This window comes from Alexandromys fortis, unplaced genomic scaffold, assembly GCF_014885135.2.
Source record: "Alexandromys fortis isolate MF-2015 unplaced genomic scaffold, M_Fortis_MF-2015_v1.1 scaffold_29, whole genome shotgun sequence".
In the NCBI taxonomy this organism is placed as follows: domain Eukaryota; kingdom Metazoa; phylum Chordata; class Mammalia; order Rodentia; family Cricetidae; genus Alexandromys; species Alexandromys fortis.
Genome location: NW_026067891.1, coordinates 6,101,160 through 6,109,994, shown reverse-complemented (window position 1 = coordinate 6,109,994; position 8,835 = coordinate 6,101,160). Strand labels below are relative to the sequence as shown.

Genomic DNA, 8,835 nt, shown 5'->3' with positions numbered 1-8,835 from the left:
CTTCCATATTAGGGTGTTCAAGTCCATCTGTTGTAAGATCATTGGGTTCTGGTGTTTTCATGTTGTTTTTCGGATTATTGGGTGAATTCTTGCCTTGGCGCCTGCCCATCTCCTCCTATCGAAGCTATCTAATGGGTCTTTTAAAACCGGATCAGGTTTCCCTGTTGGCCAGGGGCTCCTCTTACAAAATGCTGTCGCTCTGTTTCCTGGCTCCTGCCAGGGGCCAAGTTCCCTCTCGCCCCTCAGAAGGGTCTTCAGGAACAGGACCAGGCTCCCTGTTTGCCAGGGATCTCGCCAACCAAAGGCCTACCTCTTTGCTTTAATTGTAGTGGGGCGATCTGCTCTCGGTGTTGTGCGCAGGTCTTGTTGTGTTGTCTCTGCCGCCGCCTGCTCTGGTCTGCTGCCGCCTGCGCCGGTGGTCTGCCGCCCCCGCCTGGGCCTGCGCCGGTGCTCTGCCTTCCTTTATTATCTTAAATAGCTTTCAAGGACTAAAACTTTGCATTGCATTTTTAAAGATTTTTATTTATTTCTCTACATTAGTGCTCTATCTGCATGTACTCCTCTATTCCAGAAGAGGGCAGCAGATCCCCACCATAGATGGCTGTGAGCCACCATATGGCTGCTGGGAATTGAACTCAGGTCCTCTGGAAGAGCAGTCAGTGTTCTTAACCTCTGAGCCAGCCCTCCAGCCCCTACATTATACTTTTAAATGATTCACATAGGTACAATACTTTAAACAAGAGTAGAAACATATATACAGTATAACAAAAATAACATTCAATTCGTTTCAATATACAAAAATCTATACCAAAGTAAAAAATTTGAGATAGTAGTTGTTGAAAGACAGACTCAACAATCCACCCTTTTATTTTATCATTTCTATACTATCCCCCCCCCTTTTCCTTCAGAAAGAGGTCCCTGAATCTAATCTCCTTTATTCAGCTTTTTTTTCCTGACCATAATCAACAACTTGCAGCCAACCTCCCTAAATGATGACAAACATCTATAACCCACCAAATGACCAAAATCCATCCACCCCACCTCTTGGGAATGTGGACATCATGTTCTCTAGACTGCTTCCTGTTGTCTGGGGTGATGGCATCTTAGGGGACCCTAAGAAAAACTGGGATAATGGTCAAGTCCTGGGAGAGCTGGCTGTTGTCCAGTGTCAGTGTGATGGGAAAGTGCAGGGCTTATCCAAAATTCTGATTGGATAGTCTGTGAGGCTGGACCATCTCAGGTAGCAGCTTTGAAGCTGTTCCAGATGCAGAATTTTGAGGAAACTGTAATAGAGGCATTCTGAGAGACTGAATCACCTGGGTTACTTGTCTTTATTAGTGTCTGGTCCTTTTTTTCTGAAAACATATAAACTTTTAAAGGTAACATATATATCTGCAGCAACAGAGGTGCTGTGTGACGGTGTGGTGTGCACAAGTCAGCTAAAGATGATTTCTGTGTTCTATGTTTGAGCAGATAAAAGGTGTCTATTAACTTTAGTCTGTTTGAACTCTATAACCAAACCTCTTCCACACCATATGAAAGGATGGCATGTAATAAATCATGAGGACTCTGTAGTCAACAAGAGTCTCAGAGCTGTCCCCATGTAGAGGGATCAGCATGTATGTCACCTGTCCTGCCTATAGTCTTTCATTGTTTCTTCTTTTGTGTTTGTAGTCAAGACTTTCAGGATGTCTCCCACAGTCAAATCTGATCTTCATTAACTTTGAAGAGAACTATAACTTTTTGTGGAAACAAAGGTATAACCTCTCCCCAACACAAGATATTTTCTGACTTCTATTTTGAAGTAAAGGCATTCTTAAATTATATAGGTTAGATTAATTTGGCAGTTTCTATAATTCAATTTCTCTCAGCAGCTCTTTTTTTGTACATTAGCATTTAAAAATTCAAAGTCAATGAAGCACCATGCAGCATCCAGACCCCTGTGTATTTCCCATCTTTGCATGGCTTATTGTTTTATATTATTTACCCTCTCTTTAAAGACTTTATCATTTTTAAACTATTTTTTCTAGGACCATCTATACCCATTTTCTTTTTCTTTTCTTTCTTCAGCATCAAAGCACATTTAAATTTTTAAAAAAATATAAATTGATTGGCCTAGTAGCTCAGGCTTTCTATTAACTCTTATAACTTATATTAGTCCATAATTCTTGTCTATGTTAGCCACGTGGCTTGGTACCTTTTTTGGAGAGGCAGTCACATCTTGCTTCATCTGCAGCCGGGTCATGACTATAGACTGAGCTTTCCTCTCCCAAAATTCTCATTGCCTTGCCTCTACTTCCTGCCTGGCTACTGGCCAATCAGCATTTTATTAAAATATGATTGACAGGGTACAAACCATTGTCCCACTGCACTTCCCCCCTTTTTAGTTAAAACAAGAACTATGAATCTAATATTCTTTTTTTTTTTTTTTTTTTTTTTTTTTTTTTTTTTTTTTTTTTTTTTTTTTTTTTTTTTGGTTTTTCGAGACAGGGTTTCTCTGTGGTTTTGGAGCCTGTCCTGGAACTAGCTCTTGTAGACCAGGCTGGTCTCGAACTCACAGAGATCCGCCTGCCTCTGCCTCCCGAGTGCTGGGATTAAAGGCGTGCGCCACCACCGCCCGGCTGAATCTAATATTCTTTGTTTAGCTTTTCTCCTGACCATTATCCATAACAACTTATAACCAACATTCTAAACAAAGGAAAATATCCATAATCCATTTTGGGGGGGAATGTGTACATATTTTTCCAGGCTACTTCCTGTTGATTGGGGGGGTCACTGATAATCTTATAGGGACCTAAAGAAGATTTAGAATTATGATCAATTCATGATTGGAGTATCCTGTGAGGCTTGATCATCTCAGGCAGCAGTCTTTGAACTATTCTGGATGTAGAACTCAGACATCTGGGCCATTCCTCCTATCGGAGATTTCTCAAGGGGTCTTCCTTGATCAAACCTGATTTTTCTTAACCCAGAATGAATCCACAGCTTCTCATTTCCTGTGGAAACAAAAGCAAAACCTCTTCTCCAAAGTAACATACCTTTTGACTTCAATTTTGAAGTCAAGATATTTTCAAAATACCTATCTTGGATTAATTCAGCAGCATTTATAAACAACAAATATATTTTTTAGCAGATATTACTCCTTCCTCAGCATTCAAACAATTCAAAGAGAACATAATAACATATAGTATCTAGACTCTCTGTGAATTTTTCATCTTTATGTGTCTTTATTTTAACTTCTATTTCTTTTGTTTCTAAGCACATTCTTTAAGCATACTGCATCTTCATAGACGTTTTCTGTGTCTGGACCTACCTCTGCTAAGTGCCTGCAGTGTTCTCTGATGACATGAGAAAAATCTTAAACTGCCACATCAACCACTGTGTTAATCAGCTTAGCGCATGGTGCAGGCACATCAGCTGGCAGCTGGCTCCAGCTCTGTACACCGAGCACTGGCCCACCTGAGAGACTGCAGGACGAGCCATACTTGGCTCCCTGTCCTGAACTTTCCTTGGCTTTCTCAGGCCCTGTGTTTGAATATTTGATGCTCCACATCAGGCCATATGTAATACGCTTTTTCCTCGAGACCACCAGCCCACAAATAAAGACACGAAGACTTATTATTAGCTAGGAAGGCCTTATTTTAGGCTTGTCTCACAGTCTCTTATAACTTAAATTAACCAATATTTTTATTAACCTGTGTTCTACCACATGACTTTTACTCCTCTCCCATTCTATGTGTCCAACTCGTTCTGTGTCTCTATGGCATCTAGATTCTCCTCCTCTTCCTTCTTCTCCCCAGAAATCCCACCTATACCTCTTGCCTAGTTATTGGTCATTCAGATTTTTGTTACACCAATCACCACAATCCACCTTCACACAGTGTACAAATATCCCACAACACCTTTGAAGATGTGATCAAGGTTTATTGAGATCACCGAGGTAGATCAGGCCTGACTCCAATACAAATGGTGTCCTTCTTAGAAAGGGGGCCAACTTTGTGAAGATAGGGAGAAGGGGCTTGCTTACTAGTCAAGAGAAGAAACACAGACAGGACCAACTCTGTCACATCTTGACCTTGGACTCCTTTCCTCTAGGAATGTAACAGAAGCTGTTTGTATCGTTGAAGCCACGGGGTCTGAGGCATTTACTCTGGCAGCCCGGGACTTTACCCCTCAGGTCTTCCTTTGAATAACTAGTAACTTAGGCCAGCTCGGATTCTGCTCAGTGGTAGAATGCTTACCTCCCATGCACAAGGCTCTAAATTCCACCCTTATACACAAAAGGTGTGTAGGGGAAGAGAGTGCTGAGGATTAACCTGGACCTGGTGTCCACATTTGCATCCCAGCACTTGGGAGATGGAAGCTTAGAGGTCACACTGACTACCTAACCTATTCCAGGCCACTTAGGGCTGGGATACTGAAGACACTGCCTCAGAATGACACAAAACATCCTTGCTGTCCCCTCTATGATATTTTAAAATCTGCTGGTCTTATTCATAAGCCTCCCTTTCCCCAGTTAGACAGTGAGTCTCCTAGGCAAGGGATCAGGTCCTAGTATTTGTTGGGTTTTCTTATTTCCAAACTGAAACTCAGAAGTTGACAAATAAATGTTACCAGAATAACATTTAAGTAAAATGGGAAATGAGAAAAAGAAATAATTGGTAACACAGGGAAGAGCATTATCATACACCAAACTCCAATTTCTCAAAAGGAAATCATTCAAAAACTGTTCAGCTCTTGAGAGAACATCTTCCTTCAGAGTATGTTTGCCTGTTTTTTTTTGGGGGGGGGGATCTGTAGTGATCTGTGATGTATTCTTTGTTTTAAATTTGTAATTTTTTTTGGGGGGGGGTGGGGAGTTCAAGACAGGTTTTCTCTGTAGCTTTAGAGCCTGTCCTGGAACTAGCTCTTGTAGACCAGGCTGGCCTCGAACTCCCAGAGATCCACCTGCCTCTGCCTCCTGAGTGCTAGGATTAAAGGCGTGCGTCACCACCACCCGGCCTTAAATTTGTAATTTTTTAAAAAGTCTCTCAGGTTTGTGGAGATGGCTCAAGGGGTAGGTGCTTGCTCAAAAGGCATGAACATTTGTAATTCAGGTCACCCGACCCCATCGGAAGACACAACTTGCCTGTAATTCCAGCACCCAAGAGATGGCAGCGGGAGGTCCCTGGGGCTTGCTAGCTGGCTGGACTAGCTTCACTGGGCAGCGCTGGTTCAAAAGAGAGACCCTGTCTGAAAACATAAGGGGCAGCTCAGAGGAAGGCACCTGACACCAGCCTCCGGTTTCCAATGCACACAGAGTCGCACTTGTACCCACACATATGTGTGCAAACACGAATACACATGAACACCACGAACACACAGAGAGAAAGAGAGAGAGAGAGAGAGAGAGAGAGAGAGAGAGAGAGAGAGAGAGAGAGAGAGAGAGAGAGAGAGAGAGAATAATAAATGAACAGAATTCTCAGCAAAATGTGCTTCTTCTCGATTCCGGATGCTGCCGTATTTCAGGATCCTGGATGTGAGATCTCTCTCCTGTCACACCATCATAGGAAATGCATTCCTTTCGATCTGTTTTGATGGATTTCTTGTATTTAGAAACAATGTGATTTTCTTTTTTCTTTTCTTTGTTTCGCTTTTGTTTTCCGGAGACAGGATCGCTTGTCAGCAATGTAATTTTCTTGCCAATCAACAGTCCGCTGAAGCACAGCATGAAGACTCTTCCAGATTGGTTTAACAGCGATGCTCAGCTGGCATGAGAGGAGGGGTCACCTGAAGGGAACCTACCTGTCACCCTGAGAAAGGTGAGACCTGGCCCTACCATTAGAAAGCCATGCTCGCACCAGAGCGCACTCTCGCGACCCCAAGCTTCAGAACCCCTGCTCTGGGCCCCCTCTCCAAATCCACGCTCCTTCTCGACCCAACTCCGGCACCAACTCCGAGACCCCGACACCGGGTGCTGTTATATTTCCCCCCAGGATCTCAGCTGGAGACCTCTGCCCCAAGACCCATGCTGGAGGGGACTCGGTGCTCTCGGGCGCCGCCTAGCGCTGGCCATGTCGGCCGCCTGCGCTCTCGGATTCGCTGCCCCCACGCCCAGGCGCTGGCGGCCGGAGCCCGCTGTGGGTAGAACATTTTTGGGACCCGCAGCCAGCGCTGGCAGGTAGAGACTGCTCCTGCCTTGGAATCCAGGCGTCATTCTTTGGGGTCCCAGAGGCGCGGGGTGTGCAGAGGAGGGCACTGATGGGACAGGGGTATGGCCCAGGTCCTGCTTCAGTCCTTCCGCATCCGCTTGTCCCTGCCATGGGAGGGAGGCGGCCTGAGGCCGCGCTGGGCCAGCTTTGAAACCATCCCTGGAAGCTGCCCAGACTCCTGCAGTTTGTTAACCGTGGCAGGTCGCTGGAACCTCTGGGAACTTTTAAGAATACAAGTATCTGGACCCCACCCCAGGCCGACTGACTTGGGGGTACTAGTGCAGAAATGTGTGTATTTTTCACGCTCACCCAGTGAGTCCTAAGGCCCTCAGTGTTAAGAACACCTACTTAACTATGTGTGAGCTGCGGGTCTCTTTTGCACCAAGCCTTCTTAACTGGTTGTGCGCACCCTCGCGCCCTTCTAAAGGCTTGTCTCTGCACTAACCTGACCTAGACAGCATAGGTCCTAGGTCTAGCCCGGGTGATCACCATCACCCAGGAGGAGGAGTGGGGGCTCTGTGTTGGGCACCAGAGGCCTGCGAGGTGATTACCATTGTGCTTGCCTGCTTAAAGCAGTCTCAAGACTAGAACCTGGATCCTTCCTTGAACTTCCTGTCCAGCTGGAGTTGCCAGGTCTAGCAAATAAAAGTGCAGAATGTTCAGTTAAATGTGTCTCTCAGATCAAACCATAAATAATTTTTTTCGTTTATCTCAAATATCATGCGGGGAGACCTGCGAATGCAGAACTTGAGTGGGGGAAGAGAATTAGGAGCTCAGACCAGCTTCGGTGACCTAGTGAGTGTGAGGCCAGCTTGGGCTACAGGAGACCCCACACCTCAAAAAAGAAAAAAGAAAAAGGAAGCTCAAATATGCTAAATACTTGTTATAGATCTGGAATTAAGATGTAATAGGGTGTCCTGCATTTTGTCAGACACACTATGCCCAGGGGACACCCCCAGAAAATCCTAGCTGGGCCTACACAAGGTACATTTGTTTTCCGCCAAAGACTGAGAGCCCAGCTAGCCTGCCACAGGTTGCTTGCTAGAGACTTCCTCACCCAGCTCCAGTCCTTGCTTCCTGCTCCACCTTTAAGCTACAGGGTCATCGTGGAAACTTCCTGGTGGATGCAGAGCCAGGCAAGGTTGGTGTGTCTACAGCAATGCCAAATATCTGAGAAATGGAATGGCCTTTGGCAACATCAAAACCAGGTGTAGAGCTTTCTCTCAGCCTGGTCCTCTGGACTACCAAGCCAAAGTAGCAGGTGAGCTCCAGGTCCAGGGAGGGATCTAGTCTCAACAACAACAACAACAAGACAAAGAAGAAGCCACAAAGTGGTGGGCTGAAAAGATGGATCCATGGTTAGAGTACTGGTTGCTTTTCTGGGGGACCCGGCTCGGACTTCTGGCACCCATGCGGTGTCTCACTCCAGTGCTGGGGGGTCTGATGTCCTGCTTCTGACCACCAAGGTCACTGCATGTGCACAGTGCAAGATATAAATGCAGGCAGAGCACCCACACGCATAGAATGCAATGTCAAAGGTGAGACATGGCTGACAAAGACGCCCAACATCAACGTCTGACTCCCGTGAGAACTCAAACCTTCGCGGGCTTACACGGGAACACGTTATATGCATTTTTAGGTCCCACAGATCTAAAAATGGCTTGCAAGCTTGGCCAGTTCCTTGAGGATCCAACCAAACACTGGAAGTCTGGGACCCGGTGCAGTGAGAGGGGTCACGCGGGTGAGCCGCTTCCTTCTCTACCCTTTTGCGGACATTGGGAAACCTTATGGAGGTCTATATTGTGCCATTCTTTTAGCTTATTATTTAATTTCATCCTTTTGAAAAATTTACTTATTTCTTCATTGTTTTTCTTGAGCTATACATTTTTTCTCCACTCCCTTCCCTTCTTTCCAAAATTTGCTTATTTTTATTTCAGGTGTATGAGTGTTTTGCCCGAATATATGTTTGTGTACTACATGAGTGCCTCATGTTCACAAAGGCCAGATACGATGTCAGATGCCCTGGAACTGGAGCTACAAGTGGCTGTGAGCTGCCGGTGAGCGCTAGGAAACAGACCCCGGTCCTCTGCAAGAGCAGCCCGTGCGCTTAAGCCCAGTCATCTTTCCAGTAACACACGGTGTTGTTTTATATCTCCAACCGGCCTCAGATTCTCAGCAATCCTCCTGCCTCAGTCACCCGTGCATTACAGGCACAACCTATCAGGCCAGGCTTGAAATGCTGGGTTTTGTTTTAGTTTGGTTTTTGGTTTTTCGAGACTGGGTTTCTCTGTATAACAGCCTCGACTGTCCTGGAACTTGCTTGGTAGACCAGGCTAGGCTTGAACTCACAGAGATCCGCCTGTCTCTGCCTCCTGGGTGCTGGGATTAAAAGCATGCGCCACCACACCTGGTTCATGCTGGTTTTAAATGAAAAAAAAAAAAGAGCCTCTAAATCAGGTACATAATTGCTTTCTGAAATTGCACATTTGTATTTGTGTTTCCCAATTTGTGTTCTGTTGTTAGAGCTTGACAAAAAAAAAAAAAAAAAAAAAAAAAAAAAAGTCAGATCAAGGCTCGCCAGGGCAGGAGCTGGCCCTTCCGGAGCTCACTGAGCCAGGGTGAGTGCAGCTGCTCCCCAGTCAGA

General features: G+C 45.4%; 1 long non-coding RNA gene across 1 annotated transcript; it reads left to right on the top strand.

Annotated features, from left to right (window-relative positions):
• The first annotated feature begins 5,659 nt into the window (after positions 1-5,659).
• Positions 5,660-8,559, top strand: LOC126494340 (uncharacterized). The gene is made up of 3 exons (XR_007589980.1): positions 5,660-5,801; positions 5,976-7,932; positions 8,129-8,559. It is a non-coding gene; the product is annotated as an uncharacterized lncRNA (long non-coding RNA).
• Positions 8,560-8,835: the final 276 nt, after the last annotated feature.